The sequence below is a fragment of the Zonotrichia leucophrys genome, chromosome 3 (genome assembly GCF_028769735.1).
Source record: "Zonotrichia leucophrys gambelii isolate GWCS_2022_RI chromosome 3, RI_Zleu_2.0, whole genome shotgun sequence".
NCBI classification, from domain to species: domain Eukaryota; kingdom Metazoa; phylum Chordata; class Aves; order Passeriformes; family Passerellidae; genus Zonotrichia; species Zonotrichia leucophrys.
Genome location: NC_088172.1, coordinates 96935772 through 96947236, shown reverse-complemented (window position 1 = coordinate 96947236; position 11465 = coordinate 96935772).

The window sequence follows — 11465 nt, the reverse complement described above, 5'->3', positions numbered from 1 at the left end:
ACCTGAATGAAGGTCTTAAGGTAAGGCAGCTCCACTTGCTTTACACACAACTTGCTGCTTTCTCATTATATTCTTTATCTATTGCTGAGTCAAGAAAAAAATCCAATTTTGTCAAACATTTTAAGCAAACTATAAAGGCCAGGGTGTGACGGTGATCACAGGGGTTTTTGGTTGAGGGAAGAGACGAGGATCTGACTCCATGTTTCAAAAGGCTGATTTATTATCTTACGATATATATTACATTAAAACTGTACTAAAAGAATAGAAGAAAGGATTTCATCAGAAGGCCAGCTAAGAACAGAATAGCCAAGAATGATAACAAAGGCTCTGTCTCGGACTCTGTCCGAGCCAGCTGGGCTGTGATTGGCCATTAATTACAAACATCCAACATGGGCCAATCACAGATGCACCTGTTGCATTCCACAGCAGCAGATAATCAATGTTTACATTTTGTTCCTGAGGTCTCTCAACTTCTCAGGAGGAAAAAAATCCTAAGGAAAGGATTTTTCATAAAAGATGTCTGTGACACCAGGGAAAAGTGCTTTTTCAAATTACTTTCTATTAGACATGCCCCTGTCTGAGACCAGGGTAATAAAGACATTTAGCCCTTTCCAACTGATGTCAACTGCACCAAAACCATCATCAGCACATCTCTAACTAAAGGACACCACTGAAGAAAGCTTGCCTTGCTCAGGAGCTCACACAATGTTCCATCAAGTTTTCCAGTTTACAGACAGACAAAAAAGCTTGGGTTATCCTGTCCCTTTGCAGCTTTCCCAGCCTTGTACATCTCCACTAGGAATCCAGGTAGGACTTCAATGGCTTTGGTTTCTCTGGAGCATATTTCCAAAGCAGGCACTCAGCCTCAGTCTGATCATGAGAGCAAGGAAAAGGGGGGAACATTCACGCAACTCCCTGAAAGCTCCTGTTCTAAATGCACAGCAGAAACCTGTGAAACATCTTCTCAGACAGCAAACCCTGGGGGATCAAGGCATTATATGTTATTCTGTGCCTGGAACACCCCAGAATTCCCTGTAATGGATGAGGAGATCACAGGGAGCTGCAAATGTTCCCAGCAGCATTGGCAGTCTGTGATTTTCAGGGTCCTCCATTGTGGGGAGGAAAGATGAATCTGACTCCATGTTCTCAGAAGGCTAATTTATTATTTTATGATATTATATTAAATAAAAGAATACTATACTAAACTATTCTAAAGAATGGAGGCTGGATATTTACAGAAGGCTTAACAAGATACTAATTAAAAACCCATGAGTCTCGCCAGAGTCCTGACACAGCTGATGGTGATTGGTTGTTACGTCAAAACAATTCACATGAAACCAATCAAACAATCACCTGTGGGATAAACAATCTCCAAACCACATTCCAAAGCAGCAAAACACAGGAGAAGCAAATGAGATAATATTGGTTTCCTTTTTCTCTGAGGCTTCTCAGCTTCCCAGAAGACGAAATCCTGGGCAAGGGGATTTTTCCAGTGACACCAGTCCCTTCTGGCAGCTGTGTCACAGAGGGCTCTAAAGCATTGACATCCCAGTGGAGCTGCACTGGTGTTTGCAACAGATGAGAGGAAATATTCACATTTTTACAAGTTGTAAAATCACAAGGCACTTGACTACACCAGCAGCTCAGCACTGTTTGTCAGCTCACTACTCATTTCTTCACATATTATAAAAGATAATAACTGGTTGTATCAGGTACAACAGAGGTGCTCTGTTAGGGTGCTGCTGCAGTGCTCTGTCACCCTGGCTCCCACGTGAAGGGCTCTGTGCTGACAGAAATGTAGAGTGGCTCCGTTTCAAGAGGCTCTACAAGCCTAAAAGCACCTTACTGGAAATATAAAAAGCTCCCCAAAACTGAAACAGTGAGAAAGATTTCAGCATGTGCACTATGTAGAGTCATAGGAGAATGACATGAGGGGGCTGCAGAAAGCTCAGCAGACCAGCACTGAGGATTGTGAGCTGGTTTCTGATTCTTATTTGCAATTCAAGAGGTCTGTGATTGATCAGACCATTGTTTCTTCTCCTCTAACTACAGTCCTTTCCACCCTCAGGGAAATACCAAAGAACAAGGAGTGAATAATGCTCTTAAGATATAAACCTTTGACACTTGGTGGATATTTTAACCAATGCTGGCATTTCATTACTGATATCAAATAAAGAATTATACAGCCTCGTTCAGCCTGATTTCCCTCAGACTATTCCAATCAGTAGCAATTGCAGCCTAAGTCTCAGGTTGAAGATTTCATTTGCAAATTAAATTTTGTGGGGGGTGGCAGAGATAAATCTGTTAGTCTGCGGTTTGATCAAAAGTTTGAAAGCTAGTCTTATAACAAAAGAGTGAAATCTTGGCTGCAAAGTCAACGTGGGGTTGACTCAAAATTTCCTCACAGCCCTTTAATAGCATAAATGCTTCAAACTAATACATCTGGGTCTCTGAAACAGTGGCAGCAGTATTTCAAACATTCTCAAAGCCCAGATACTTGGATGGGCTTGAACTGGTGACAATAATTGTCAAAATCAGCTTCTCAGGCCAAAGAGAAACACGCCAGGACTGTGCAGGCAGGCTCAGCTGTCTCAGAGGAAACACTGGAGTGAAGCAGGATGCCAGGGTTTCAAAAAGGAAAAGCTGGAGGGCATAGCAGCACATGTGCTGAGTGGCAGAAAATTAACAATTTTGATACTGCAGCTACTCCAAAAGACACATTGCCAAAGAATAGAACAGCAGAATTCAGTGAAAAATTAGAAAATACTCAGCGAGTTTGGGGCATCAGATAATCAATATTTGTTCCCCAAATTGTAACTGGTGAACCAAAACTTCCTTTAGGGCACAGAAGGTACCTCAAGAGATGCATCAAGCAGCATTCAGCAAAGCAGCACATGCCAGAGCTTTGCCATCAGCAGGATTCTCCACAAAGCATTTAAGGCAGGTCACAAACCAGCAAAACACCAGCTGCTTGCATTTCCTTTTTTTTTTTTTTTTGTTACTTTTCTAGAACAAACTTCTCTTAAGACAAGTCTGACCGAGTTATGTACAATACTTTCTCTTGCTCCAACCATTTAAATAGATTTGATAAGCAAGCCAGATTGCATGCCAGAGCTTCCAACAATTAACTTGCAAGAAATCCTGTGATGAACCTTAGTGTCTTTTCACACTGACTTTATTATACTCACAAAAATTTACACTTGTTCGTACACAATGTGAAAATAAAACACTGCCAGGCCAGCAGACAAATCAGTGACCTAAATGTTCCAGAAAATGAAATTATATATGTCTTGGCTGTCCTGCAGGGATTGCAGAAGCAGGAAGAAGTATCACCAAATAACTTGAATTCAATAATTCCCCAGAAGCACCAATTCCCATAACCTTGGGAAATTCTGATACAGTCAGCAGGAGAAAATACATCTCTCTGGCAGCTAACTACAAAAAGAGAAAGTGGGATGCTCAGGAAAAAGAAAACTAAAAGAGAATTATACACTGGAAGATATATAGGGAGAGAAAGAACAGAGGATTTCTTCTCTGTCAAGCAGAGGGTTGCAGATCCATCCTGTGTTAACACTTCCTTTCCAATTTGCTCACAAACACCTTTATTTTTTTTTATTTAGTTTAAACCCTGGCTTTGAAGCGGTGGGCTATGGGAATGAAACAAAAGGATGCATTACAAAACATCTCTCTGTCAGCCATTTGGTCTGACCAGCTGAGCTTCTTTTAATGTAAAACAAAAGAAGCTGAGCAGGCCCTCAAGCAGAGGATGCTCCTGGCCTTAACTGGAGCCTGACCAAATAATTGTCTTTCTATTAGAGGGTGCAGTCTTGCAGCCCTGCTGCTGAAACGGTGCTTTGATCATATCTTGTGGAAAACTGGCAAGAGCAACCATTTACTGTCACATTTCTGCTTTTACTCTACAGCTCTTATTACTTTATATGCATAAAAAATGCATGGCTACTTATAAATCTTTGATTATATTCCGGACTAGACCTGTTATATTTTTCACCTCCCCTCCAGGATAGAGTCTGGAAAATGCACACATTCCATACAGGGCATGGGAAACTGCAAGTTTGAGCACAGGCATTCACTCAAAGGAGAGCAGCAGCTGTTCCAGGAGCAGCACCAAAACCAGGAATGTGGAATTTGTCCTTTTTTTGCAAATAATTACACTGAAATTGCGAGAGGCAGCCTCAGTGTTAGAGTGCAAGGAGGTTGAGATGATTGTCCCTCCTTTCATGTTCCTGCTGTGAGACAGAGCATGATGCCAAAAACTCTTACCCAGTGAGCTGGTGATAATTACTGTTTTACAGCTCCATGCATGAAAACCACCCCAGGAAAGGGACACAGCTGCCAGGACAGCCTAGATCCCTGAAAAAGTGAAACAGCAGCCTACAAACCTACCTAGTCATTGGGAGGGCTCACTCATCAAAGATTCATAGTGGCTATGAATCCATTCATTGGTCCAGCCTCCTACTCTTGACAGAGATACCAATGCTCTGCCTTGTTTCCAGGTATCCTCCACATCACTCACCCTTCATCTCTACTTCTCCCATCTCCTCAATTCCCAGAGGGACAGGCAGCCCATATTCAACTGCAGGGATAAGAACATCCCTGGAGAAACCACTTCTGCCTGGGCCCATGGGGCTCTGTAGCCATTCTAAAATGCTCTGAAAAGCCAAAAAACAGGCACTTACCAGCAGGAATGCTAAGGAGATGAAGAAGAAAAACAAACATAGACATGCAAAACAAACATTTTTGGATGCACACATCACACTGCCTAGAAGAGATCCCACTGTAAATCTTGCCATGCTACCCATTCCCTTGAGACTTACCATAATCAAGTAGTTGTGCAGTCTTTCAACTTAAAGATGATCTTTAAAGGACAGGCATTGCTCTGCTCACCCTCTTTCTTTTATTTTCCTCCCACAGAGGTATTTTGACTGGATGTAGGAGTCTGAAATCACAAGCCAAGTGAGTGAAGGAAGGAGTGGGGAAGGCTTCTTTAATCACACAGGTGATGGTGAAGGGAGATTTGCACCCAGGCCAATTACCCAATAATCTGCAGCAGCTCCTGGTAGAAATGCCCCACTTTGTCCTTAATCCTTTTGTAGTGCCAGCCCAGCTTGGTGCCCCCTCTCCTCTCCTCTCTGACCACTTTCCCCCCCTAACATGCACATGCTGCTGCATTTTATGTGCTGAAACAAAACTCCTGGTGCTCAGGTATTGTGCAGATTACAGCCAGCAGGATCTCCTGTTTTCCAGCTTCCTTTTATTTCCCATCCAGAAACTGCCTGTTCTATGCATCAGGAGCTTAGGAAGAAAATGTGTTATTTCCATGAAGGCTGACACAGCCTTTTTCTCCATTTATACCTACTGATTTTTTATTTTTTTCCCCCACTGATGCATTATATGAGTCCCTCTCTGAGTTCCATTTTTGGACAGCAGTGTTTTAAAATCTTTCAGGAAATACATGTGCTGTTTAGCATATTATGGAGTGAGGATAGGCCAGGTGGGGATCATTTTACATGGCAGGGAAATGAGGCCTCTTTGCTCCATAATTATCAAATCTGCTTCTACAGAGAGCTTTTCTCTACTGCTAGGCTGCAGCCCTCAGTTACCTTATGCCACTTGGTAAATATCCAAAGGTCACTACACCAGGATTTCCTCTGGAAGGCAGAGTTCCTAGAAACACAGGGCTAGGGTAAGGAAAACAGTCCTGTGTGAAGCTTGGCTCCCTAACAGGATGAAAATTTCTCAGTAGTTAGAGCTGAATATTGAGAAAAGGAAAAGCTTTTCTTCTGGTTCCAACATTACCTGAGAAATATCAGTTATCAAAGAGGGAGAACACGTAATTTTACCAGGAGTCATAATATGTTTAAATTGGTATATACTCTTTTTTTTTTTTTGGACTTGGTGGAACATAGCAGATGCAAAAACCATTGGAAAGGTGAAGGATGCTAAGAAAAGTTACCATGCAGGTAACTGTGCCTTGTCAAATTCACCTTAGATGACATTTCTTTTTCATTAAGTCATTGAAGCTTTCACCTAAAAACCTCTTCTACATGTTTTCCTTTCATCTTGTCCCCAATTAGCTTTTTCAGTAGAGTTAAACTGGAGGTTAATCCATTTAAGTTTAACCTTGCCTACATGAGGGTACTTGAGATAAATCAGGTTTAAGTAATGAAAGGTTTAAATTCAGGGCAGAGGAGTGAAATGAGTCCGTCTTTTGGACCTCTGTTCAAGGCAACCTGGCCACAATTAAGCACAGTTTGTTTCCACAGTGGGCAATGTACAAGAAGATGTAGTGATAGAAAAAGGGGGAAGGCTTAAAACTGGCAGAGAGTATGTTTAGATTGGATATTAGAAAAAATTGTTTATTCTGAGGGTGGTGAGGCACTGGCACAGGTTGTCCAGAGAAATTGTGGCTGCCCCATTGCTGGATCAGCCAGCAATGGAATTAGAAGATCTTTAAGGTCTCTTCCCACCCAAACCTTCTATGATCCTGTGTAGGCCGTGTATGCAGGATGCATCCAGTTTCTCTGGGTGCATTACCTGTCAGAACCTCACAAAACCTGCAATCCCAGGTTTGCTCAGGACAACCTCCCCATGATAGTGATGCCACATCAATTTGGTCTTTTTTCCTTTTATATGCATTCTGTATTCTTTACACATATATTTGGAGCTCTGGATTATTGCATTCATAGCTAGTTTTCCCTGCTCTGATAGGCAGAAGGACAAAACTCATTTATTGGTTTCTCTGGGTCTGGATTGAAGGCACTTGAGATGATATTTCATGTTCTGACTCAGGTGTTTATTATTTCTTATCAGTAAAACAGTCTCACAGCCATGGGTTCAGCAGCAAGGCACAAAAGGGCAACAATCTCTTGTTACAAGGTCTGTTAAGACTAAACTATCCAGTTAAGAACTGACACCCAGATTATTTTCCCTTTTAACCCAATAACTGATCCCAAAGAGCCCACAATGTGGACTTTTCTGCCCAATTACAAAATGCCACCCAAACCCATGGAGAAGGAAGAAGAAGAATGAAGAAGAAACCCAGGACAACACCCTGTGCCCTCCATCTTGCTTCCATCCACAACATACTCAAAATCCCAAAATCTAAATTTCTTACCCAGGTGATACACTTACACTACTCTCTATAATTTATTTCACACTTTTATGGATTCCAGTCTAGGAAGTCTAGGAAACTTTCTCCATAAATGAGGGTCAAAGTCAGTGCTCCCCTGGGGGTCAGGACACCCCAGAGCAGACAGGGGAATATTCTCAGTTCCTTGGGTTTCCACACTCATTCTAAAGCCCTTATCCCATTTTGGGTCTTTCTGGGAGCCAAGGCCGAAACCAGCTCTTTGGGACACATTTTCATCAACAAGTTTCCATCAGAGGGGGAAGGACTTAGAGAGGGGGAACTGTGGGAAATGGATTTGTGCAGAGTTCTCCGGGCCTGACAGAAGGCCCACACAGTGTGTGCATCCATATGCAAACCTTGAGACAAGAAATGCTGACTTAGAAATGCCATGGAATGGGACAGATATTGTTGAGAGAGAAATGGAGCTAGAAAAAAGTTTCAAAAGATACTTTGGAGAAACAGAACTATGAAAGATGCATCGTAGTGGGACCCATGAGGGGTAGTTTTAGATGATTGGCTTTAAGGCATCCACAGCATGGTGTGGCAAAAAGCTGATAGGCCAAGAAACACTTTTAGTGTATTGTGATTAGGAAATAGCTGGTTTCTGATTGTGATGGTGTGTGTCACACACATCTTTTTAGGAAAAATCGTTTCCTTAGGATTTTTCCTCCTGAGAAGCTGGGAGGCCTCAGGAACAAAATGTAATCATTGATTATTTGCTGCTGTGGAATGCAACAGGAGGATCTGTGATTGGTTTCATGTGGCTGTTTCTAATTAATGGCCAATCTGGCTCAGGCTCTCTGTCTGAGCCACAAACCTTTGTTATCATTCTTAGCTGGCCTTCTGATGAAATCCTTTCTTCTATTCTTTTAGTACAGTTTTAATAGAATATATGCCATAAAATAATAAACCAAGCCTTCTGAAACATGGAGTTAACATTCTCATCTCTTCCCTCATCTAAGAACCCCTGTGAACACCGTCACAGGTGTAATTATAACATCTGTGTTGTGTCACCCTTCTCATGAGACTGAAAATGGAATAAAAGTTTTTAAATGCTTCTCAGCTGCCCCATCTTTGGGTCAGGAAAAGGGTATTGTCGGACAAGGGTGAAATTACCTCTCCTCTTATCTCTCTAATTGGTGATTTTTGTCAAATATGCTGATTTGCTAAACCTATAAAATTTGCTAATTTGCTAAACCTATAAAAACTGTATAAAAACCCTAGTCCTCCATGGAAAGACCACTGACCACTAGGATATTTTTAGTTCTTTCTCCTTCAGCAGATAAAAATGCAGCTCCATGGAATAATTTGGTCTTGTAATAGGAAATAATAAAAACGCCAACAACCGTTCACACACAACCTCCTCAAAGGAATCTTTGTGCTTTTAAGAATCAACATTCCAGAAATGAAATGGGAGGTTCATGTGATCCCCCTGGTGCAGCTGAGTCTGCTACATATGGGAGTGCTTTGTGCCAGGCTTTTGTGCTGGCACAGGCATATGGGATCAGACACAGAGGAGGAGTTCTGAACTTTTCTGCAGAAGGATGAATGAATTCAAGCTGGAGTAGCAGCACAGATCCTGCACTAGCCACTCCAAAAATAGTAAAGAAATCCCTTTTCTACATTTAGCACTCTGTGGATGGGTTTCTGTGTTCATTGATGAGCTCCTAGGCCAGCTCAAGTTTTACAAGAGCTTTAGCTCTTTATTTCTACAGTCAAAAGAGTGCAGGAGTTTTGAATATTAGCACAATAATATCTCCCTTTTTGCTTTCACTGCATTCAGCAGGGCTGACTCCACTAAATAACAGATAAATCTTAACTGTCTGTTATAGAAAGATTATTTTGAAAAAGGGTTTCTTGCCAGACTATTATTCATTTTGTACCACTTTTCCTTTTCTTGTTCTGACTTTTTTATTCTTCTATGAGAAAGAAAGATTTTTCCCCTCCTTTTTCTTTCTTTTTGTCCTGATCTAATTCTTGTGGCTGATATATAAGAGCACCAATTGATTGTAGTTTTTCATTTTGGCAGCTTTTTTTCAACAAATTCCATAGCATGATCTGACCAGTGACAAATGACCCAGCACTTTCCGCTTGGAATACTAATGCTGAATTATCTGGCTGCCTGGGATCTGATGGAGATGCAGCAAGAATTAAAAAAATTACTGCACAGGAGCAGTGCTGACTGAGCTTTTGACCTCCACTGTTTCTACAGTAACTGTGCAACGCTTTGTGCTTTCTATTCTCAGGCTTGCCTTGGAAGCCAATTAAATTAAAAGGCTATTCATTTCATTCTGTTTGTCTCCAGGAGGCTAACATAGAAATGCAAACAATTCCTGTTCATAGTTCCCTGCATCAGAGAAACTGATACTGTGCTGCTAATTTGTGATAACACTGTTAATCAATATGCAATCTGCCCTGATTTAAGAGATGTACATAGTATGTTCTGTGAATTTACAAAACACTGATTAGGGAGATCATGAAATTCAATCTTCTGAAGGGCATGTCTTTCAAACCCTTAATGCAGCTCTTTTTCTTGGTTTAATCAGATAATTAATCATTACCACTCAGGCTTTCCAAGAGCCAGATTCATCAATACTAGGAAGCATGGATTTGTAATATTGAACATTTACAGTCTCAGGAAAGCTTGGAGAAAAGCAAAGCTGTAAAAGGTGGTTGGTAAGCACTTTGCTTCTTTAAAAAAAGCAATGGAGGAACTGAATGAATATTTCTTAGTAAAACCAAAGGAGGACTGATCCACCAGTTTGAACAGCAGAGAAACAGTCTCAAATACACTGTTCTCTTAGGGACTAGTCTTGTCTCCAGCTCAGTGGGAAATTAACATTTTTATTAAACCACAGAAAACAAATTGGCACAAAACATTATTATTCTGTGTTTTTATCCTAAATTAAGCTTGTGATACAGCTCCCCATGCAACTTTGAGCAAGTGTAATTTCAGGTTTGGAGGAATGACCTTCACATTGAAGTGAAGCAGGAGGACTTCAACACCATCCTGCAGGATGTGAAATTACATCCTGCAACCTGCCATTTGTGGATCATTTTTGCAGGCTGGCAGCCACACATTGGAACGTGCCTATCAACAATGGCAGGTCAGATGTTAAGGTTTTTCTAATGGTCATGTTGCTGAAGGTTTGTTGGTAGGGATGGTGTGGGTTTGTAATAGAGGCAGCAGCCTCCACTCTGCCTTATCTGGAATAAGCTAAACAAGGCTGAAATGACAAAAATGTCATTTCAAAACCTGGAACACTATTTCTGGGAAAAGCTGGCAGTTTAGTCAAAATTGTCAAACACTGAACTACCTTTGTTAGAAAGATGAAAGCATTCTGGCCCAGAATCACTCAACTGCAGGGCTAAAACCCACAGACCTTCCACCAGGGGTGGGCTTGAAGACACTTCTCTGGGTTGAGAAAATCAACTTGCTTCCCCCTGCTATGATTTGATTAGTTCTGTTTTCTTCCCTCCCTGACTCTCAGTAAAATTTCAATCAGTTACTGAAGTATTAGAAGACGAAAAATTTAAAGTGAAAAACTGATAAGTGAGGACAGGCTTCATAATGTAGCTTGGAAAAAGAAGCAAATATGAAAATTTCAAGCAGGTCACTTCAGCATTCATCTACTATGCTGAATAGAAGAAACTCAATAAAATGAAGGGTGGATGACTTAGAGGAGAAGCCCTTTTGAGCCCCAAGATTTTATGCCACAAAGTGTGAAACAGCAGTTTAGCTGGCTTCCAAAAATCCAGCAAATATAAATATAAATATGAATAGAAATATAGTATATATATAGTGTATATATATATATATATATGCACACTATATATACTTTTATATATTTTTTATATATATATATACACTATATATATACTTATATATATTTTATTAATATAAATCAATATGTACACCAAAGCACCTGGAGGGGTTTGTACAGATTTGTATCCAACAGCATAGGAGGGACAGCAGAAAGCAAGGTCTGCATAAAAAGGACCAGGAACTCAGAGCTGGTACATTTCACTATAAATTGCACTGCTGTGAAGTTTCTGATCCATCTCTTGACCCTGCTAAAAGAGAGGATGCTAAATGATAAAATCCATAGGTCTGTGGGACATGGAGCTTCAGTTCTTTCTGTGTCCTTTGCTGCCTCATTTCCTTGCTTTGAGAAAGGAAATTTCCTTGCTAATTCTTTCCTAATTTCCTTGCTTTGAGATAGTTGTCCTGGTCATTGCAGTTCCTCTGCGGAATATTAATCTTGAATTTGATGCAACAGTGATGGGGCAAAACTTCTACCTGTCTCAGTTTTGC